Here is a 23,728-nt window from a genome sequence, read left to right as displayed (position 1 = left end):
CCTCTCCGGGAGCGCACGCCCGGGTCCCGCCGTGTCGTGGGTGCCCGCTGCGGGTCGCTGCAGCTCCGGGCATGGGGAGGCCCGGGGCGGGGCGCGGGGCCGTGAGCCCGGGCGCGGAGGGCTGGGCACGGCGGGCCGGGCCCCAGGTAACCTGCGGGAGCCGCGGGCGATCCTGGCGGGCGAGAAGCTGCAGGCGGCGGCCCAGCCCGGGGCGGGGGGCCCACGGGAGCCAGCGGGAGCCCGTCCCCATCGCGTCCCCTCAGCCCTCGCCCTGTCGCCGCCATCTGCTGCTGCGGTGCGATCGAGCGGCGCGGGAGGAAAAGGTAAGCGAGCGACCTAAACGCGAGTGCGGGCGCCGCCAGCCCTGGAGGACCCGGTCGGCACCCCGCAGCGCGGACTGCGGGGCTGCTGGTGAGGGTGACCCCCCGGAGGAGCGCCTGGACCCTGTCCAGCGGCCTCCGGGAACGCCGAGCGGGGAGAGGGAGGCTCCCTGTCCCCCCACCCCCACCCCGGACGCGCTGCCTCAGTTGCCTCCCCAGAGTACTAAACTTTTGGGGGCTGGAAGTGTCGGAAACTTTCTCCCCGGGGGTCTGTCTACGGTGGAGCATGCAGAGTTCGAAGCGGCTGGTGGATGCGGGGCTGCGGCTGCGCTGGGGAATCGTGTCCGGCTCCCACCTCCCCGCGCCTTCCCGCGCCACTGTGGGGAGCAGGTGTGGCTGTGGCGGTCCCGCGCAGTCCAGTCCAGGCCAGCGAGGGCATCTCCCGGGCCTGGCCGAAGTGGGCGCACCGTCCCCCTAGGGTTTTGCGACTCTTGACCCCGAGGGATTTAAGTGGGAGGAGTCGCTTCCCATAGGACTGGGGGTGCAGAGGGGAAGTGGGGCATGTAATTGTGGCCCAAGCAAATTGGTCCTCGAGCAGGTCAACAGGTTTCTCCCTGGAGTAGGGCAGGAGGATCACGTGGTGGTGAGAAGCTGGAATCCCGGCGCTTCGGCTTGTTAGGAAAATGACTTCTTTCCACGGTAGTTTTTGGAACTGAAACCGGGAGGCGCTATCCATTACCCGGCAGTATCATGGAAATTCAGCGACAGGAGGCATTAACGCCAGTGCAGGCCCAGCGTGCTTTGGGGAAAAGTGTTGCGAGTTGATTTCCACTCTATTAGGGTGCCAGCTGCTTGTGCTGGCGTCGGTGCAGAGGCCTGGGGCAGTCAAGACAACTGGACGCTGATCTATGTGGGGGCTGTGTGGGAAGAGTGGGAAGGTCTTCCGGTAGCCATGACAACCCTACAGAAAGTGGGTACGTCAATGCTGCCAAGTGTAGACTTTGCATGTGGTAAATGAATAATTATTTTCAAGAGTTAGGGATGCAGATTTTAATGGGAGATTTCCATCCTCTAGGTGGGAAATGGGGAGGGGAGGGAGCAGAGGGACGAAGAAGTCCGACCACCCCAAGTAGCTCTGCAGCTGTTGGGAGGTATAAGCCAGTGGTGATTGCAGCTCCTTGTTTGTTCATGGCGGGCTCCAAAATTAACCTGAGTCTCTCATTAAAGTCTCCCCACATAACCAAGTACTCCAGAGGTAGGGTGCTTGGGCCCAGATGAGCTTGGTGACAGACACGTCCACCACCAAGGCCCTCCCAGGGGAAGACACCGGCCGCCGCTGACATGCACGTCATACATGCCAAGGAGTAGAAAGCTGCCAGGACACACTCCCGATTAGCCCTCACCCCGCTGATGAACCAGAACATTCCCAGGCCCTGTGAACTCCTGGGACCCCCCTCCTCATAACCTTCCACTCACCTCTTCCTCTCAAGAGTCGCTCCCCTGGATGCATTCTACGGGTACTGTCTTAAATGAAAAGTTCTGTGGAAAAGGTTTCCAAACTAGCATTTCTGCAGCACCCAGGACTTTTTCATTAAGCACAGGTGCAGAATGTTGGGAGTGAGATGCCAACCTCAAGAAAGCTTCAAGCCTCCAAGCACTGGGATGGCTGGTGTTGCTGGCTCTCCTTACTCCCCCCTCCCCCAGCACAGACTCAGGGTGTGTTATGTCTGGCTAGGGTGTGCTTGCCTTTTCCAACATAGCTTGGAGGCTGTAATTGTCAGATTTGCTGGAGTCCCTGAGAAATAGAAAAACAGTAATTTGTGTGTGCGTGTTTTAGAAACTTGCTTTTATTTTTTAAATACTAATTATCAGGGGGCCATTGTATGGGATTTAAAGGATTAAGCTGGCCAAGAGTGACCTTTCAAAATGGTTTTAATTTCCAATTCTTTCTTTCCTGGTTGTTAAGAGTGTGTTGTGGTCTCTAAGTTATTTCTTCAGTGTCGCACAGGATTCCCCAGGGAGTCACTCATCACACTCACTCCTGGGGAAAGGTAAAAATTCTAAAACATGGTTCATGGAGCCATTATTGCTGAAGTTTTTCTCAGTTCATCCAGGTTTAAGTTGTTAAAATGTTTAGGGTCGGGGGGAGGGGCGTGAGGAGGGGTGGGGGGGATTCCCAGAGCCTATGAAACACCCTCACCCCTTCCCGCCGGGTGGGATGCCCCATCCAGGGATGTCTCAGATGCAGCTGGCCCACCATGGCCCTCATGGCTTAGGACACCCCCATGCTGGACCCCCTGGCTCTGGGGGGCAGCCGCCACCACGACCCCCACCTGGGATGCCTCATCCTGGACCACCTCCGATGGGCATGCCTCCGAGAGGCCCTCCGTTTGGATCTCCCATGGGTCACCCAGGCCCTATGCCTCCACATGGTATGCGTGGACCTCCTCCGCTGATGCCCCCTCATGGGTACACTGGTCCCCCGAGACCCCCACCCTATGGCTACCAGCGGGGCCCCCTTCCTCCTCCCAGACCTACTCCCAGGCCTCCAGTTCCCCCTCGAGGCCCACTTCGGGGCCCTCTTCCTCAATACATTCCCATTCTTCTTTCTGTTCCATTCTAGTACCTTTCCCACTCTTTGGACCAGTCAGAGTTGCCGTAGCTAATCCCTTTGAGTCCTCCCTTTTTAAAGCAACTTCTTCCCCACAGAACTTTTTTTTCTTTTTTACGTTGGTCCTAACTGTTTTACATAATGCATAATAATTAATAAAAAAAATGTTTAGGGTCAACTTGCTTATATCCTAACAACTTAGAAGCTGTTTTAAATTTTTTTTTGTTTTAAATTTTTGTTTAAAAATTTGTTTTTGTTTAAAAATTTGTTTACGAAATTGCACCATAAAATTTAAAATTTTAAATTCCCCCCCAAACTCCAACCCCCAGCAGATTTTCCCCAGTATAGTACTTCATAAGGAGTCATGATTCCATCAGTGTTATTTAAGTGTGCCCTGACATTGTCTGACAGTACCAGCAGTCCAGCATCCCAGTGACAAGTTATTTAGAAGCCTTTAAAAGAAAAATACAGCAGCTGAGAGAAACAAAATATTTCGTACTGTATTGAAATAATCATAATTAACAGAATGCATGTGCATCTGTAGTGTTTCTGCAATTTCAGGATTGAATTGGACACCATCACACTAACTGGCTGCTCCAGTTTAATTTTTCCGTAGTGTTGGCTTTTTATCAAAGCAAGTGCTGAAAACTCTGCTTTGCAGAGAGATGATGTCATGAACTGGAATGTAAGCGATGTAATGTTGAGCCTGTGAAATACCTCTAGGAGGCACGGCAGTGTCCAACATGCTGAGTACACTGTTTCCCTTTAATTCTGAGCATCCTAAATTGGCTCTAGGATTTGCTCTACTTGTGAAATAGCCAGTCAAAGGGTGAAAACTAGTGTGCTAACCTCCAGAAGGGCCAAGTGAAGCAAGGTCATGACTAGAGAACAAACGTGTGATGCACCTGTGCAAGGCACTGTGCCGAGAGTGGTCCGGCCGTGAAGAAAGCAAGCAAATGGTGATTCACCAGGGACTTGTGGGGACATAAGGGGTCTCAGAGTTTTCAAGGTCCAGATGAGTAGCTGGAGGTTCCGAGGAAAAACAGCTGATCAGGTTTAGCTCAGGTTTAACTCAATTTTGGGCAGAAAGAAGGCTCTGGAAGCTGCGAGGGGGAGACATTTGGAAACTAAATGGGGTCAAGACGCCAAAGTGGAGGAGTCGATGTGGGCTGCAGGAGCTCTGTTGGCAGTGTCGTGTAGTATTTCCAGCTCTTCCTTCAGTTAGGGAGCTATATGTGGAGCGGACAGAAGTGAAACTCCTTTCCCTAAATGGACAGAAGTGCGTTCACTCGACGATTTACGGTTTCAATAATCTTAGAACTTCTGACCTCCAAGTCAAGGATTTCTGTTCTGCTGAATGACTCTAAGATAGGAACACATTTTTAAGTATTGTAAGCACTGTTAAAGTTAGTTCTGGCATCTTTTACTCTGGAGCTGGGATGAGGACAGAATGGGAAGGCGAGCTTGTTTTCCCTCCCAGACTTTCTGGCCAGTCAGCATATCTGCAAGCTCAGAGCCCTGGTATAGTCTAGAAGTCTGGTACTAAAACAGACTGAATGGTTTTGCCTGCTTGAACTTCATTTTGAAACAGTATTCTCATCATACAGAAGTTGCAAAAATAGCACATGAACTTCCCTGTCTTGAAACACTTTAACATTTGCATTTGTCATAGAAGTCCTTCAGTAAGTCATGATTTGTCTAATGCGGTAACCTAAGTATGTCCTACTAAGATAGGTGAAATGGTGTAACAGTCATTTTCAACTCTCAGTGGCTTAATCCAGTGAAAGTTTATGGCTAGCTTTCAGAATGTCCAGTTGGTTATTCCTGGAGGGCCTCTCTTTTAAGTGGCTGTCTTTCGATTGGTTCAGGGTTCGTGGTCCCTTCCTATGTTGCCACCAGCTTCAGCATGTGGTCTCCAAAGGCACTGCAAAGGGAGGAGGAGGATGGAAAACACACACAAACACACACACATTGACTGCATGTGCGTACAGAAAGTACACAGCTTTGCTTCTGCCCCCATTTCACTGGCTAGCACCACTCTCATGGCCACACCTAGATTTAAGGAGGCCCTGGCTGGGCAGCCACTTTGGAGCCAAATCTTATCCTGTGGAAGGGTAACTGCTGGGTGGAAGTTGGGTGGAAAGTAACCATTTTTTTTTACATAAGTAAGCTAGTTCTCCTGCTGCTGATATAACTGCCGTGATAGAATATGCTGCATTCAAAAGACACATGCATAAACACAAAGTTATGTCTTAATGTAAGGGGTAGATGACACTTCCATACAGGAAATGTATGATTGCCATGTGAACAAATAAAAGTGGGATTAAGCCATCTAAGTTCAAGCCTTTATTAGGGACCTCAGCCTATTTAATTTACTCAGTCTCCCAGCCAAGTAAGGAAGTGTGCATCTGAGAAAGGTGGAAGGATGGAAGATTAACACACAGCAAGCATATGCATGTCTTTTGGCTTTGTGACTGGAATCGCAAGAGTATAAAGCTACTTCATGTTGCTGGCAGGAGGCTAATGTGAAACTGTCTTCTATCACGGAAAAAAACGTTTTTACCATGGACTGGATTACATAATCGCATAATGTGTCACTTTCCCTTATTGGCTTTTAAGGGAAACTGAAGTTAACACTGGACTGGCTCATCTGGTTTGAAGAAAGTTTGTGCCTCTGAGAAGACCAATTGGCTGTATCGCATACCCAACAGCTACAAATGGGGCACACTGAGGGATTAAAAGATGATCACACATAGCTTGTTACTCAAAGAAACTTGAGTAATTAGGAGGGAGCTATTGTACCAAAGAAAACAACATGACAATTGAAATTGGCCATGTTTTAAATCCTGATTTTTTAAAGATTTATTTTTACTGGAAAGGCAGATTTATAGAAAGGAGAAACAGAGAAACATCTTCTGTCTGTTGGTTCGGTCCCTGAGTGACTGCAACAGCTGGAATTGAGCCAGTCTGAAGCCAGGTGCCAGGAGTTTCTTCTAGGTCTCGCACCTGGGTGCAGAGTCCCAAGGCTTGGGCTGTCCTCTACTGCTTTCTCATGCCTTAAATAGGAAGCTAGATCAGAAGTGGAGCAGCCAGGACATGAACTGACACCCATATGGGATCCCAATGCTTGCAAAGTGAAGATTGAGCCACTGAGCCATAGTGCTGGGCCCTTAGAACCTGATATTTAAGAAGTTTTTGTTTTATGGTGCCCATGTTGGTGTAAGGGAGGAAAAAATAATGTCCCTACATCTTTTTAAGTTCTCAGTTGATAAACAATACAAAAATAAACAAGTTTATCAACATTCCATGTTTACATGGGAGGTAAGAGTGAATTTGAAGCAAGTGGCATAGAAATCTGGCCTATGTCACATTTTCATATATATAATAAATGTATGAATATATTATATAAACATACCTTTATATATAATGTATATAAATACTCAATACTCCTGTCGGAAGAAAGTGAGTCTCAAGGGACAGAAATTTGCAGGCAGGTTCATATCTGGGAAACAAATGGTAGATAAGGGCTGATTATACACTGGGCCATGCCATGGCACTCTGTGGTGCCATCTCCAGGCTGCTGAGGATCTAAAAGTGTCCTTGGAAACTAACCTTTGGCTCTTTGGCAGAGAGGGAGGAGGAACACCTTTGTAAACTGGTGTCCTGTTTCAGACAAATGGAGCAAGGGTAGAGACTCTCCTTGTATCTGCCCCTTGGTTGTGTGCAGCTCAGCATAATCCTTTTACCAAAGTGGCATGTTTTGGAGTGGTGTATCAGCTGGTGAAGACTGGAGTTAAAGATGTAGTAGAGCAAAACTTGGCAGGTTATAGCATGGATCCAATCTAATTTGCTGCTCCTTTGGTCAGTAAAGTTTTCTTTAAAAGATTTATGTATTTTAAAAGGCAAAATGATAAAGAGAATGCAAATAATCTATTTGCTGGTTCACTCCCCCAAATGGTTGGGAAAGCCAGGGCTGGGTCAGGCCAGTCAAAAACCAGGAACCCCATCGTCGTCTACCATCTGGGTGACAGTAACCCAAGAACTTGAGTCATCATCTGTTGATGCCCATCTTCAGAAAAAACAGATAGGAAGCATAGCCAGGGCTTGAAGTAGGCACTCCAGTATGGGATGAGACATCCCAAGTAGGGGCTTCACTTAGTGTATCACAGTGCCTGTTCCCTTGTCAATGAAGTTCTATAGGAACACACACTTAGTCCTTTTCACACTACACATGGCCACTTTTAGCAGTAAGAAGACAGTGTTGAGTAATTGCAGCAGAGGCAACATGGCTCACCAAACCTGATACATTCACTGTTGCTTGATGGGGAAAAGTTGGCTGACCTCTGCATAAGGCTTAGCATTAACATAACTGAGAGCAGCTCTGCTTTAGTTGGAACCTATGCAATCTGTCACACATCACATTGCCACTTTGGTGGGGAAAGTGAGACCTACCTGATGAGACAGTTAAAATATACTACATGGTTTTTCAGTTGAATTTAATGGCCTTGTGCAAATCACCACACTTATTTTCTAGTTAGCTGTCTGTCTTCCAGTTAGCTTCCTTACACTAGTGTTTTTGAGTTGTACGCATACAAGTCCACCAAGAAATCTGCTTCAGGTCAGAGATTCCCAGCCTCTTCCTAAACGCTGAGTGCTGCAGGAATTAACACCTTATCTTGATACAGGTAACAGGGTCCCACCCTTACACATTTTCAGATCCTTGTGGAAACTTGTCTACTTTACCTAAAAATAGTTTCTCTGGCAGCTCTAAATATGTTTCTTGTCCCAACCAGCATGGAAGCCCTGCCTGATTCATCAGAGGTTGGAAACAGAAGGGGAATGCCTAGTGATGTTAGGCATCCATCTATCTCCTGAACAGCAGTGACCTCACCTTCCAGAGCCAAATCACTCCCTACCTGCCCCCTGCCTCAGACCCCCCCTGCAACTTTGCTCCCAAGTGGAAACAAACTTCGCTTCCAGGTGTTGCATAGGCAGGGGGGAGCTAACACAAATGTGAGGAATGTTCCTTGGAGCTCCGTATGTCTGAGTGCTCAGTGAGCACTTGGGGCTGGGATGGGTTGTTTCTTTCCACATTAAGGTTTACAGAAGAATGGGTTATAATGAGCAGAAGAACCTTAGTCCTGATGCTTTCCTGACACTTCAAGAGCAGATAGTTTCTTAATTGCTTAGAATTCCTTAATCTCCAGAATGCTTTATGTTGGGTTACTTGACACCCAATGAATAGCTTGCTTGCTGAAGCTTTAGTTTTCCTTTCTTTACTGTTCAAAGAACTGAAAAAAACCACTAATGAATAATAGCAAAATCTCCTGCCTCCTGTTGGGCCTTCTCCCTCCTCCTCCCCTCCCCTCCCACCCCAGATTCATTTTATTTATTTGAAAGGCAAAGTGATGGAGGGAGACAAGAGAAGATCTTCCCTCTTATTCACTGTGCAGATGGCCACCATGGTTGGGCCAGACCCAGAAGCCTGGAGAGATGTCCTATACAAGTGACAGACTATCACTGTGTGACAAGTCCCATTTGAGTGACAAGGGCTCAAACCCTGACCATTTTCTGCTAGTTTCCCAGGAACATTAGCCAGATCCTGGAACCAAAGCAGAGAAGCCTAGACTCGTGGTCTTAACCCACTGCAATACAATACCTGCCCCTTCTTGTTAGGCTTTCATTCAATATAGGGACAAGTAATATAGGAAATAAACATTCTGGGATCAGAATTGGGGTGCAGTGTTAGACCTCTGCCTGAGGTGCCAGCATCCCATATGAATACCAGTTTGAGTCTTGGCTGCTCCATTTCCAATCCGGCTCCCTGCATGTGCATAGGAAGGCAGCGGAGGATGGTCCATGTATTTGGGCCCCTGTCGTCCATATGTTAGACCAAGACAGAGTTCCAAGCTCCTGGGCAGCTTTTTGGGAAGTGAACTGGAAGATAGATGAGCTTTGTCTCTCCCCCTCTCAGTGTTACTCTGCCTTTCAAATAAATATTAAAACATAACCCCAAAAACAAAACGCCCAGAGTAAATACCAGAGGCCACTGTCCAGGATTCTCACCCCTGTAGACTGTGCACTTCCCATACTTGAAGTTGTGTTGCTGTGCTTCACATGCCCTGTGTTCCCACTGAGTAGGAGATGCCTTGCCCACTTTACTTCATCGTTGCTACTCTGCCCAAGTCCACTTGCTTGGATGCATGGAAGTCAGGGTATTTTGTAATGTGAAATCTGTCAACATCATTATCATCCAAGGAAAGACCCACAACTAATGAGATAGCTTCTGCAGGGAGGCATATAATGAAATTGATGTCAAAATGTTTGTAGGATAAGCATCTGGCAGCTTGGGACACCTGCATTCCATTGTGCGCTGCTTGGATTTGAGCCCTAGTTCTACTTTCAGTTCCAGCTTCCTGCTACTGCATACCCTGGGAGGCAGCAGACTCAAGGTGTTGAGAATGGGAGACGTAATGGAGGTCCAGCTACTGGCCTCTGGCTGACCCAGCACTGACTGTTGCAGCTGTTTGGGGGAATGAGTCAATGGGTGAGGGCTCCCTCTGCATTTTAAATAATAGATAAAACAAATCAATAAATTCTTGGGGGGCCCGGCGGCGTAGCCTAGCAGCTAAAGTCCTCACCTTGAACGCCCCGGGATCCCATATGGGCACCGGTTCTAATCCCGGCAGCTCCACTTCCCATCCAGCTCCCTGCTTGTGGCCTGGGAAAGCAGTTGAGGACGGCCCAATGCATTGGGACCCTGCACCCGCATGGGAGACCTGGAAGAAGTTCCTGGTTTCCGGCATCGGATCGGCACGCACCGACCCGTTGCGGCTCACTTGGGGAGTGGATCTTCGGACGAAAGATCTTCCTCTCTGTGTCTCCTCCTCTCTGTATATCTGACTTTGTAATTAAAATAAATAAATCTTTAAAAAATAAATAAATTTTTTTGAAAGTTTGCTAGTGGGATGTTAAAAAAAAAAATCCCATATCAAAATCCCTTCAAATGAGCTCTCCTCGTTCCATGATGTTTAATATCAATTTAATTAGAAAAACCAAACTTCAGAGTGCTTGAACTGGTGCTGTTGATTGATGTGGGCATCCCAGGCACTGCTGTACCACAGTGCCTGCACCCTCCTCTTTTTTATTTTTAGGATTTACTTATTTCATTTCAAAGAAAGAGTTACAGAGAGGGAGACACCGAGAGAAATATCTTCCATTTGCTGGTTCACTCCCCCAAATAGTTGTAACTACTGGGGCTGGGTCAGGCCAAGAACCTGGACCATCTTGTTTTCCCACTTGGGTACTCATGTGGGTTGTTGGCCCCTTGTGTACCACAATGTTGTGTTCCCTTCCCTCCTCTTAAAATAACAAGTTGGTAAATTTGCATCCTCCCCTTGGTGTTGAGGACACAAAACCTAGATCAGCCAGTTAAACACTGATGCAGCAGTTAAAATACTGTTTGGGATACCTGCATCACGCATCCCCATTTAGACTGTCAGCGTTTGAATACTAGCTCCACGTCCAATTCCAGCTCCCTGCTAATGTGCACCCTGGGAGGCAGCAGCTGATGGCTCAAGTGTTTAGGTCCTTGCTGCTTACTCACATAGCAGACCTGGAACTATAGCTCCTGGTTTCAAAATGAACCAGAATATGAAAGTTTCTCTCTCCTTCCTTTTCTCTCTCCCTCTTCCTTTTTTTAGTTTTCCACACAAACAACCCCCCCCCCCCAAATCGAACACACTAACATTATACTTACGATTGACTGGTTTTCAAAATGACAATATTTTGTGCGTTCATAAAAAACGTAAACTAAATTTTTTTTTTGCTCTAGTACTTAAATGCAGTTTTTTAAAATATACTCTCATGTCCCCAAACTTTTTTGAAAAAAGATTTATTTATATTGGAAAGGCAGACTTACAAAGTGAAGGAGAGACATCTGCTGGCTTCCTCCCCAGGTGGCTGCAACAGCCAGAGCTAAACTGATCTGAAGCCAGGAACTTCCTCCAGGTTTCCCATGCAGATGTAGGGTCCCAAGGCTTTGGGCCATTGTAACTGCTTTCCCAGATCACAAGCGGGGAGCTGGAAGCGAAGTGGAGAAGCCACGACATAAACCTGCACCCATATGGGTTCCCAGTGCATGCAATGTGAGGATTTAGCCACTTGGCCCGTCCTTCTACTTTTGAAACTACTTTAATGCCAGGGACATTGACTTTAAGAGAATAAATATTAAACTTTTAACATGCTTACTCTGAATTTGCTGGCTAATCAACCAGATGGAAGCTAATACTCCAGTCACATAAGGTCCTTATGCATGTTAATAAAAGATGGGTGTGAGGTGAGGAGAGCACTTATTCCCCAGGCAGATAGAAGCCACGGGATCTTTGATGGATCCTTGAATGGAAAAATGGAACATCAGAGGCTTTTAAGATACACTTTTTAAAAGATTCACTTATTTTTAATTGGAAAGGAAGCTTTTAAAGAGAAGGAGAGACAAAGATATTCTATCCACTTGTTTACTCCTCAAATGACCCAGTGGTCAAAACTGGGTCAATCCAAAGCCAGAAGCCAGGAGCTTCCTCTGGGTCTTCACATGCACGCAGGGTTCCAAAGACTCAAGCCATCCCTCCACTGCTTCCCCAGGCCATGAGCGATGAGCTGAGTTGAAAGTGGAGTTGTTGGGACACAAACCGGCGCCTATGTGGAATGCTGGCATCCCAGGTAAGAGGATTAGAATGCAGTGCCAAGGTGCTGGCTCCAGCTTTTAGGATATTTAAGTGAGAAAGCAATGTATGTTACAGCTCTTGAAGGAGACTCAGAGGAGTGGAAGGTCCTCAGGCATGCTGAGTCCACAGCAGGGCTGCCTGAGCCCCACACAGCACGTGATGCCCACCAGGGCCCAGGAAGTACTCTGTTGCACCAAGGCCAGGGAGGCCAGCTGAGCTAGTACTCTGTGCAGGGCCTGTTCCCTTCACTGTACCAATCACAACAGTGAAGTTTGGGGGACCAGTCACGCTTGGTTTCTCCTCCTCCTCCTGACTAGTGTTAAGTAATGTATCCTAAAACCCTTAGCCTTGATCTTTGTATTTGGCTGAGTTGGCCGAGTTAACTCACTCGGAAACACGTGAAAGCTGCCCTTCTCTGCAAGTCTGATGGTGAAAGAAAAGTCTGGCAGACTCCCAGAGAGAGAGCAGACCTAGTAACCAGAAAGGCCTGGCTTCTGATTTCCTATCTTGCAGCCACCTTTGTGCCCTCTGCCAAGCAGCCTTCCCTTCTCTGTGTCCTTTTTCCTTAGAAAGCCGATCCTGGCCTGATGTTTCCCAGTGGGCCTTGTCCACTGTTTCCTGCAGTCATAGACTGGAGCCACACATGGTTTTAGCTCAACATACTATCATCAGGCAAATGGTCCTGTAACTTCACTCAGATCAGGAAACAGAACTTGGCTCATTGCCCCCAAAGCCCTCCTGGTATCTCATCCCGACCAGAACCTCCAACCTCCCTGTAAAAGTAATTGATAAGCTATCTTCCATTTCTTTATCTTAGACAAACACAAACACAGACACACACACTCACTGAAGGAGCAAAAGAGTTCACCGGTTCACTCTGCAGATGCCCTTACAGCCCCAGACCAGAGGCTGATAACTCAAGTCTCCCACAGGGTTGGCAGGATGACTGCTGGAACCAAAGCTGCTGCCTGCCAGCGTGCATTAGCAGGAAGCTGGAACCAGGCAGCAAACCTACGTTTTCCTATTTGGAAATTTGAGTTGGGGGGGAGCTTAAAGGTCCATGTGAGTGAACATTTTTCTCCTGTCTTGATGAATTTTTATTTCAAAGCTCAGATCAGCTTCCAATGTTTTATCCCCATGCTTCTGTGAGGTACCTCCAGGATTTTCTTTAGTGTGGCGTTTTTGCCACTGCCAATTCTTCATTTAAAAAATCTTACATTGGGCCCGGCGGCGTGGTCTAGCGGCTAAAGTCCTCGCCTTGAAAGCCCCGGGATCCCATATGGGCGCCGGTTCTAATCCCGGCAGCTCCACTTCCCATCCAGCTCCCTGCTTGTGGCCTGGGAAAGCAGTTGAGGACGGCCCAATGCACTGGGACACTGCACCCGCGTGGGAGACCCGGAAGAGGTTCCAGGTTCCCGGCTTCGGATCGGCGCGCATCGGCCCGTTGCGGCTCACTTGGGGAGTGAATCATCGGACGGAAGATCTTCCTCTCTGTCTCTCCTCTGTATATATCTGGCTGCAATAAAATGAATAAATCTTTAAAAAAAAAAAATCTTACATTGAGGTTTTAAATTTATTCAAAAAGCAGGGTGAGACACACATGGAAGAGGCCTTCCATCTTCTGGTTGAGCCTTCCCAGATGCCTGTGACATCTGTAGCAGGAACAGGTCAGAGCCAGGAATATGGAATTTTATCGGGTTCCCCTCTGTGGGTGGCAGGGTCATGAGCCTTAAGCCAAAGCCCATTGCCTGCCAGGCAGCTGGATCGGAAGCAGACTTCTGACTCGAACCCAGGCACTCTGCTTTGGGAAAGGGTGTCCCAGGCAGCATTTTAGCCATTGTACCCAATACCTGCCGCCATCTGCACCGCATTCTCCATCTATGTGAGTGAATTCTCTTTATGCAGTTCCTCTGGGTGCGACCCAGAGTCTACAAGTGTGGCAGTGTCAACATTCTTCTATAAATCTGTTTGCTTCTATTGAAATCTCACTTCCGGTTGTATTTTCATTTATTTGCTGTTACCTTTGTTGGCCAATTCCCCTTTCAAGCATTCACTGTTGTAAAATGTTCTGTGGGTTTATTACTGGGAGACCAAGTGGCAACACAATTATACACAAACAGTACGTACACTGGCTTTGCTGTCTGTATTAATGGAATACCAGATGACCCATCTCAGATAGACTTTGGAGAGCTATAAATGGTCATTGATCGTGATGTACTGTCTATTACATAGTGATTTGTGACCTGAAGAGTTGTTGGAGTTTGTACATTGTGCAGTTTCTCAGAGTTAATCTAAGATGGCAAGAGAAATTGTTGCTGAGGATGAGTGTAATGTAACTGAAAAAATTGAAACGATCCATATTGGAACCACAAATTTCACACAATCTTAATTTTTATTACAGTTATGTATTTTCATTGGAACGGCAGATTGACAGAGAAAAAGATCTTCATACACTGATTCATTCTCCAAGAGGCTGCAACAGCCAGAGCTGAACTGATCTGAAGCTGACAGCTAGGAATTCCTTATAGGTCCCCCACGTGGGCATAGGGGCCCACGTTGTTTCGTTGTTGTTGTTTTTGTTTAATCTGAGTCTAGCCTCTGTTATTTTGCCAGGGCTGCCATGAGAATTGGGACATAAACCAGCACTTATATGAGATCCCAGTGCTTGAAAGGGAGAGGATTAGCCAATTGAGCTGTTGCACGGGGCCCATTTTCTAGCTCCTTGATCTTGGAGACTTCCTAGGCTCCAGGCCTGTAAGGTATAGGAATGTGTTGGTTAAGCCATCCAGGCTCTCATCTGTGACAGCCTGAACTGAGTCAGCCACTAATGTAATTCGGTGATGGAACTAAGAAATGAGAATTGTGGAGGTGGGCGTTGGTGCTGTTGGGATGCTGCTTTGGATGCCTACAACCTGAAGTGGAGGGCCTGGTTCAGCTCTGGCTCTGCTTCCCGTGCAAAAGCAGCAGCTGATGGTCCAAGTACTTGTATCACTACAACCCACATGGAAGACCCAGACTAAGTTCCTGCCCTTGGCCTGGCTCAACCTTGGCTTCTGCAGGCATTTGGAGCATGAGTCAGTAGTTATCTCTTCTTCTCTTGGCTTTTTAAATAAGATTAAAAATAGAGAAGATTGTGGGTAAGAACTGGCAATGACTTGGGGCTGTTACTTTGTGGAGAAGTAGAGTGTCTGAGAATCCCTCAGGTGATGGTATAGTCGTGGTTGATTCTTGGGTTAGGGTTCAGCACCACAAGCAGCTATTCCTGCTCGATCGTGGGTTTGATCTTAGATACACATGGAGCAGTGATGGACAGCCTTTGTCAGTGTGGGGTTGTAGGCACTTCTGTGGGCATGGGTGCTTGATGTCTTGCAGGTTCACAGAATTGTTCCTGTTTCTGTCCACCCCGAGTAACTTAATATCTTGAAGTGATCTCCTTAGTTTAAACCAGGATCATTAGAAAAAATGTGGATACTTTGTATTAATGAAGAAGCTATACAAAAATTTCAAGAATTTGGTGTCAAATTTGTTTAAATCCGTTTCCCCACAAATTTTGTGAAGACTCGTGCAAATCCAGCATAGCTCAGCGAAGCCTTCAGTTAATTAACAGCTGCCATGCCAAGGGACTGCACTCCACCAGTGTCTAGTCCCCCTTCATTTCCACTGCCATCTGAGGATCACTTACCTGTCCCACCTGCGTTACAGGGGTCAGGGTGGTTTTTATTTAAATGTGATGACATTTTTTGCACCAGTGTGCTATCGATCCTCCTTTCTATAAATATTTATTTCACTTGACCATGGTAGGCAAAGAAAGTAGACGATGGTCTGGCTAATGCTTCCAGAAGTGAACCAGCTAGTGTTATTGCACTGGGCTAGAAAGCCTACTTTCTGGGCAGAATCCAGCATGAGTCCTGACTCAGATCATTCACTTGCTTTTGAAGCAGTCTTTGAGAATCGGCCTGCCCCACCCGCCCCTCACATCACACTGGGGTTCATCCTCTTATGTGGAACTGAGGAGGAAGACCATACCTAGGAGCAGAAATGGGGATTCTTCAGTCTGGGAGGTCTTGATTTTGGAGAAATTGGAGGTCAACCATTTTCAATAATAATGTACTTACTATCAATGAATAACAAATTATCTTTTTATTTTAGAAAGGGAAGGTGATTCAAATGTCTAGGTTAGCACGCCTTAGGACAATTTACAGAATTTTTAAAATGAAGTCAATTGTCTACCCAGTTTTTCTTTTCCTTTTTTTGGCCTTCTCCTCCTAGTTAGGATCAGTTCAGAAACAGACAGTGAAGGGGGAGAGGGAAATATCTTGGAGTGCCAGGATCCTCTTGCTAGATTGTATTAACAGTGTAACGGTGTTTTGTAATTCACTTTTAGTTCCAAGAGATTCCTACACTCCTGTGCTTTTAAAGTTACTTGAAATTGGGATAGATCATTTGAGGTATCAATCATGTATGCCTTTGTGTGAGCTAATCCCTCTTGCCAGAAATGACTGTGAACTTGTGCTTAGGGGCAGGAAGAGTAAGAGAAGAAGTGGGTTGAGCAGAGAAGGTGAGCAGTGCAGACTATCAGTTGAAGGATCAGAGCGATTGGTGAGAGGAGAGAGGAGGGTGAGCTTGTGCTGCATACAGGAAGATGGATGAACAAGTGTGAGATCCCTGCTTTCTTGTTAAATCAACAACTATCAAGGTAGGATTTAGGTTTTTACAACAGTCCACACTAACCCCAATGACTTGATGTCATTTGTTAAATATGAAAGTTTTGGGTTCATTCGTTTAAAAATGATTTATCTATTGAAAAGTCAGAAAGACAGAGGAAGATTTTCTGTCTGCTGCTGAACTGATCCAGGAGCCAAGAGCTTCTTCAGGGCTCCCACGTGGGTGCAGGGTCCCAAGGCTTTGAAGCCATCCTCTACTGCTTTCCCAGGCCACAGCAGAGAGCTAGATGGGAAGTAGAGCAGCTGAGACATGAACCAGCAGTCCTATGGGATCCTGGCATGTGCAAGGCGAGGACTTCAGTCACTAGACTACTGTGCTGGGCCTTTTGGGTTATTCTTAAAGAGAACTTGGAAGCATTACTAAAATATGAATATCAGCTGCAGAGATTAGTGGAATATTTGATCCAGGCTCCCATGCAACTAGTATTGGATTTGATGTGCTGAATTCTTATTTATATCCCTGGAAGTTTGTCGAATGGATTGGGCAGTCTTCCCACTGAGTTTCATACAGTTGTCGTCTTTAAATACTAAAAGTGATGCCTTCCTGTTCCATGTTATTCTACAGGCTCCTTAGAGTGGCCAGTGCTGGTTTTAAAAATGAAGTGCAGGCAGTCGGCAGTGTTTACGTTCTTTTGGGGTCAGGCTCTTTTGCAGTTTGGGGTTATTGAAACTTTTTTGTGGTGGGAATGAGAGAATAGCCAACAGGTTTTTCCAAGCATGTAATACAAACTCCCTGTGGGCTTCCATCTGACTGCCTTAGAAACAAAGAAATCTCTGTGCTTCAAGAGTGCAGGCCTGGAGTGAGGTGACAGTGCCAGTCAGCTTGAGAGCACAGCCTCAGGCCATCCAGGACACAGAAGTGCAGTGACTCACTAGGATACCAGGTTGCATGAGAAATACCACTCCCCTCATGAGGTTTGTGCAGAGGGATACAGGTGGCTGGGAGCTGTCTCAGTTATAATGTTCATATGTAACATGTCATTTTAGAGACAGAAGAGGATCCATTGAGGAAGACTGAGAGATTGTCTTTGGGAAGATCTCATAATAGACTTTCCATTTTTATAAACTGTCTAAAGTTATTGCAGCCTTTTATTTATTCGAGGCATTTTAAATGTTAAAAAAAAAACACTTGGGTATCCTTATGTATTGACCATCAAATTTTTTTGTTTTTAACCTATTTTTATTTTAAAGTCAAAGACAAATGGAAAGAAATAATTTTATTTTATTTATTTTGGGGGGAAGGCAGATATATGGAGAGAAGTGGCTTCTTCAAGTGACTTCAACAGCTGGAGCTGAGCCAGTCAGAAGCCAGGAGCCAAGAACTTCTTCCAGGTCTCCCACACGGGTGCAGAGTCACAAGGTTTTGGGCCATCCTTTACTGCTTTCCCAGGCTACAAGCAGGGAGCTAGATGGGAAGTGGGGCCGCCAGGATTAGAACCAGTGCCCATATGAAATCCTAACACGTGCAAGGTGAGGACTTTAGCCACCAGGCTACTGTACCAGGCCCCACGTGGGAAGAAGTCTTTCCCCCACTGGATCACTGGGGCTGAGCCAGGTTCCTATGCAGGGACACTAGGTACTTGAATTGTCATCCGCTGCCTTTCAGGCTCATTAGAAGGAATCTGGATTGGAAGCAAAGATAGAGGTGGGAGTCAGCCGTAGGCATCTCAAGTGGTGGTCTAACCCACTGTGCCATACAAATCTAGCTCATTGTTTTTAGTTTTCACTATCATTTGAAATTGTGAGAAATAAAGTTGGGAAAATTAAGCATCAACCCCTTCAAAGACTAGATTCTCAGTCTAAGATCTTTCAGTATGTGAGGTGAATGTTTAATCACTACCCCCCAAAAAAATCCACGCAAGACCAGCTTTTGTTTATTGCTGTTGTTGACTTCATTGTAGTGTTTTGTGAACTCCCCAGAAGCCACCTCTCAGCATTAGCAATCAACTAAATCATCTATTGCCAGGGTGGTGTGAAATTGGATGCCTTCTTACACATATTCAAATGGTTAGAAGATGGATATTGTCAAACTGAGTCCTGAGTAAGAAGAAAAAGAGTGGATCATTTTCTCTTAAAAATTACATCTTTGTGTCCCTCTGGGGAAGCTGGGTCATTCTGACATATTGACAAGTACCTGTATCTGTCAGGCTTTTGCCTGGAACAGAATAGTGGGGTCACAGGCAGGGTGGGAGCCTGTCCTGTGATCTTGCTTGTTCATCTGTGACCTGCAGTTGGTCAACTCCTCTTGCCTTGCTCCTCAGGGCCACTTTGCAGCTTCCTGGGGGGAGTGTAGTACACATTTCTGATTGTAGGTAAAGTAGAAAAGACTTTATGTGTTAACTGTATTATGTCTTACACAAGTCTCTGTGGGGCTATTGGTGGGAGCCACTTTGTCTTTGTGAGGTAGAAAGTCAATCTCTGAGAATTGAATGGGATGAGACAGGACCCAAGTATGTGGCCACTTGTAGCTGGAGAATTCAGTGTGTGTGTGTGTGTGTGTGTGTGTGTGTGTAGGGGAATAGTGGGAAAGGAAATTGATGACTTTTCAGATTCTCTGGGTAAGGAATTGAAACTAGTTGCTACCACCTACTGAGATGGGAAGAGGATTTTCAGTTTCCTAGTTGACCCTTAAATTCTACCCAAACAGAAGTTTCTCTTGAAGAGTTTATATCATTATAGATTATTTGGCATGTTTCTCTAGTTTATTTTTAAGATGTAAATCATAGAGCTAGGACAACTCATTACAAATCCTGGTCACAATGTCAGTGTGACCTGGGACTACTAAACCTGTTGGTGCCTCAGTTTCCTTGTTTAAAATGGGGCACTAGTGTTAAATTGCTGCCAGCATGTCATATTATGGTGCCTATTTTGAGTCCAGGCTACTCCACTTGTCTAGCTTTGTGCCAGCATGTGCCTTGGTGGGCAGGGGCTGATGATTTAAATTAGGTTGTTGCCAGACAAGTGGAAGATTGAATTCCTGGCTCAAAGCTTTGATATGGTCCAGTCCTGGCAATTTCAGGCATTGGGGAAGTGAACCAGTGGATGGAAGATGTTTTACTTTATATCATTCTGCCTTTCGAATACATAAAAATAAGTAAATATGCATTTTAAAAAGTGAAAATTAGATGAGATTTTTTGTTGAATACATAGGTATTTTAGTTTGTTAAACTGCTTATTGTAGAAGATTCAGTGGGTTTTTCAGTTTCATGTGATGCTTCAATAAACGTTCGTGTACATTAACTTCCTGTATGAGGTTCTGTTCCTTGAACACAAATGGAATTACTGAGGCAAAAGCATTGCTCTATATTTTTGAGGCTTTTGACATGTTACCGAATTCCCCTCCAGATTTTTTTAGTGGAAACCCGTAAGAGTTTATTTTCTTGCTGCCTTGTCAGTCTTTACTTTTCTACCTTTTTGCATTCAACTTGATAAGCAGGAACTTTGCCTCATTGCTTTATTACTTGATTATAAAGAGAGCTGATCATTTTGTGTGTTTATTAGCCCCTGTATTTCTTTTTTTCTCCATGTGAAATCCCCTGTGCATTTTTCTTTTGAAATAGTCACCCCCTGTTTTTTTTTTTTTTTTTTTTTGAAGGATTTTCATTTGAAAGGCAGGTTTTACGCAGAGATGGAGAGACAGACAGGATCTTGCATCTCCAGGCTCACTCCTAAAATGGCCGCAACGACCAGAGCTAACCTAGCTTACCAGAAGCTGGAAACCGGGAGCATCTTAGTCTCCCAGGTGGGTGCAGGGGCCCAAGGACTTGGGTCATTCTCCGCTGCTTTTTCCCAGGAGGTTAACAGGGAGCTGGATCAGAATTAGAGCAACTGGGTTGTGAACCTGGCACCCATATGGGGATGCCATTGTCACAGGATGGACGATTGGTGTGCAGTACCACTATACCTGTGCCAGCCTTCAAGTATCTTCTTGACATGATTCATTTCTTTTTTTTAATATTGATTTTTATTGGAAAGTCAGATATACAGAGAAGAAAGAGGAAGGTTTTCCATCTGCTGATCCACTCCCCAAGCAGCTGTAATGGCCAAAGGTGCGTCGTCCAGAGCCTGTAGCTAGGAGCTTCTTCCAGGTCTCCCATGCCATGGGTCAGGGTCCCAAGGCTTTGGGCCGTCCTCGGCCACTTTCCTAGGTCACAAGCAGGGAACTGGATGGGGAGCAGGGCTGTCAGGACATGAACTGGTGTCCATATGGGATCCTGGTGCATGTGAGGCGAGGACTTTAGCCACTAGGCCACTGCGCTGGGCCCAAACATGATTCATTTCTAAAAGCATTCTATCAATTGACATCATTAAGCTTCGCTCTCCCCCCACCCCGCCCCAAGAAATAGAATTTAGTGATTTTAAGGGTATTCAATTATACTTTGTTCATGAGGTCTCCAAGAGGAAAAATACAAGTCAGGTGATTTATGTATTCATAAATGTCACAATATTTATCACCTGGCACAGTGATTTTTTTAGCAAATATGTCAAATACTTGTCATGAGTTGGTTTAATTTTTAGAGTTTTCTTTGTTGGTAAATGTGGGGCTCAGGGGCAAAGGGGTCACTAAGTCAATAAGATGGCGACTAACAGTCAAGGTCACTGTTGGGCAAGATGGCGGCCAAGGACAGAGCCCTGGGCTCTTTCAAAGACTGATGGGCCAGGGCCATTTCACTCACCTACCGCCGCCTGTGAGAGGTGGCTTCTGCAGTCATGCTCCTAGTAATTGGCTCCTAGTTTCTCCCCTCCTGGAATTTCTGAAAGTCCCGGCCTGAGGCTATCCCTTACTCTATATAAGAATCTGAATTTCCCCAGCAAATAAGAGCTGCTTAGATGGAACCCCTGTCCATCTGCTTGTCTCGCAGGCCGGGAGACTGGGTGGTGGGCAGCAGGTTCATCCGCTCTGGCAACAGGGTACTAGAGGAATCTGTAGGGGAGACCCTGCAGAACTGGCACCCAACGTGAAGGCATGAAGGCTGGACGTTCTGACTCTCACTGCGCCGCTCTGAAAGAGGAGCGAGGAACGGCTGGTAAACGACTTTGGTGCAGCGTCTTCCACGAGAAGCACATTGCCCGAAAAGTGGTTTTTCTTCAGCTGAGCCCCACATCAGCCATGGTATGTTCAGCCATCCTGTGCAGTTAGTTCAGAATTCAAGATGGGATCATTGCCTTGCGTAATGATTGTCTGAAGCTTGTCTTTCAAAATGAGGCAGTGAAGCAGTCTCCTGGCACAGGATTGGGTTTTCTTCAGGAGAGCCATTAATTACCTCTGCACTTTCTTACACCCACCCAAAAGTCAATGGCAGAGGGGAAAAGAGTGCACAGGACACAGCTGCTTATAAACCAGGGTATTTGGGCCAAGCGTGGTAGCCTAGTGGCTAAAGTCCTCGCCTCACATGCGCCGGGATTCCATACGGGCACCAGTTTGTATCCCAGCAGCCTCACTTCCCATCTAGCTCCCTGCTTGTGGCCTGGGAAAGCAGTAGAGAAAGGCCCAAAGCCTTGGGATTCTGCACCCATGTGGGAGACACAGAAGACACTCCTGGCTCCTAGCTTCAGATCGACTCAGCTCCAGCCATTGTGGTCACTTGGAGTGAATCAACAGATTGAGGATCTTCCTCTCTGTCCTCTCTATATCTGACTTTCCAATAATAAATAAATCTTTAAAAAATAAAAAATAAGCCAGGGTATTTGATGCAGACACCTGATGTAAAACCTTTGTGGCATCTTGTCTGATATAATCAGCTGGTCTGAAGGCGTGTGGGGTTGCAGGTGTCTCCTGATTCTGTGCATGTGGTCTCCTTTCCTGAGGTCTCAGTCATCCTCTGTCTCTCGTGGCCACCATTTCAAATCGTAGCTTTGGCTCTCGTCTCCATCTCTCCTGCATTAGCTTAGTCACTGGACTGTACCTGCTTCAGAGTTGAGTTCCTTCAGGGTGTCAGCCCCGTGCAGAAGGCTGTTAGGAGAGGGTGCATCACGAAGCCCACTAAGCGTTGTCAGAGCTTTAACCATCACCAGCTTCATCACCCTACACCAGCTTCATCACCCTACACCAGCTTCATCGTCCGCCCTCAACAGTGCAGCCTGCTGAGCCTGCTGACACAGTATCCTGTGCTGCCGCTCTGACTGGGCTGTCCTTTGACATTTTTAGTTAATTATTTTAGTAGGCAGCACTTTTCTTACTCCCATCCCTCTTCATGAGTGCTGAGATGGACTTTGTCTTCCAGCAGTGCTCCTGTGCAATGTGGCACTCTGTGGCACGCCTCTCGAGTCAGGGTGACACGTGCACTGTGTTCTCTGTGTTGCTTGCAGGGGGGAGATCCACTCACCACTGTGCCCATCAAGGTCCTCAGATGACTGGGCCTGCAGTTCATGTCCATCCTTCATTCTCAACTGACATGCTCTGCTTGGCTTTTCTGTTATCTAGCAACAGCCACTACGACTCTCCTCACTCCAGCGTCTTCTGCGACTGCCAGCTTTCTGCTCCTTTTCTCTCTCTATTTTTTTAAAGATTTTTTTTTAAATCAGGAAGTCAGATTCACAGAGAGAAGGAGATACAGAAAGATCCACCACTTGCTGGTTCACTCCCCAACTGGCCACAATGGCTGGAGCTGAGCCGATCTGAAGCCAGGAGCTTCTTCTGGGTCTATCAAATGGGTGCAGAATCCCAAGGCTCTGGGCCTTTCTCTACTGCTTTCCCAGGCCACAAGCAGGGAGCTGGATGGGAAGTGGGGCCGCTGGGGATCATTGGCCATCTGGGATCCTGGTGCATACAAGGTGAGGATTTTAGCCATTAGGCTACCACGCTGGGCACCATAAAATGGGTTTTAATGAAAGCAGCTTTATTGCTTTTCCTAACCTAAAAGCTCATTGGTGAGAAACGCAAGCAGTATAGAAATTGAAGAGGGTGAGCATCATCCCAGATTCTGTCCGTTCCCCATGGAAGGAATGCCACATCAAATGGCGCGGGACACTTCTCATCACAGGGTCAGTGGGTGTGGTGCTCGGTTTTACACCAAGATTCAACTCTGCATGCTCTTCGACCAGTTGCGTTGAAAAATGGTATTATTTCTTGCTTTGTGTTCATCCTGATTATTACTGCAAATGATATAAAGTGTGACTGAAGCAAGAGTGATTAGGCTACCCACTCTGAATGAGCCTTCAGATTTCTTCCTATTGGATACTTGCACCTTAATGGTTCCAGTCCCATCAATGAATGCTACAATTTTGGGTGTCTGCTGTTGCCTTTTTAGATCTTTGGTGTATTTTAATGTTAGAATGTCTTCTCTTTGCATGAAAATTTTAAGACTTTTAAACATTGCAAAAATTTCTCTTTGTAAAAACTTGTAT

General features: G+C 46.4%; 1 protein-coding gene across 1 annotated transcript in view; it reads left to right on the top strand.

The window, feature by feature from the left end:
- Positions 1-232: 232 nt before the first annotated feature.
- The window catches only part of ANKRD6 (ankyrin repeat domain 6), a 189,671-nt gene continuing 166,175 nt past the window's right edge, over positions 233-23,728 (top strand). The window contains exon 1 of the mRNA XM_058660832.1: positions 233-323. The gene's annotated coding sequence lies outside the window, so the exon portion shown is untranslated. The remainder of the gene's footprint in view (positions 324-23,728) is intronic.

The sequence above is a fragment of the Ochotona princeps genome, chromosome 1, assembly GCF_030435755.1.
Source record: "Ochotona princeps isolate mOchPri1 chromosome 1, mOchPri1.hap1, whole genome shotgun sequence".
Taxonomy (NCBI): Eukaryota; Metazoa; Chordata; class Mammalia; order Lagomorpha; family Ochotonidae; genus Ochotona; species Ochotona princeps.
Note: the sequence above shows the minus strand (reverse complement) of the source record. Positions and strands in the feature narration are given on the sequence as shown.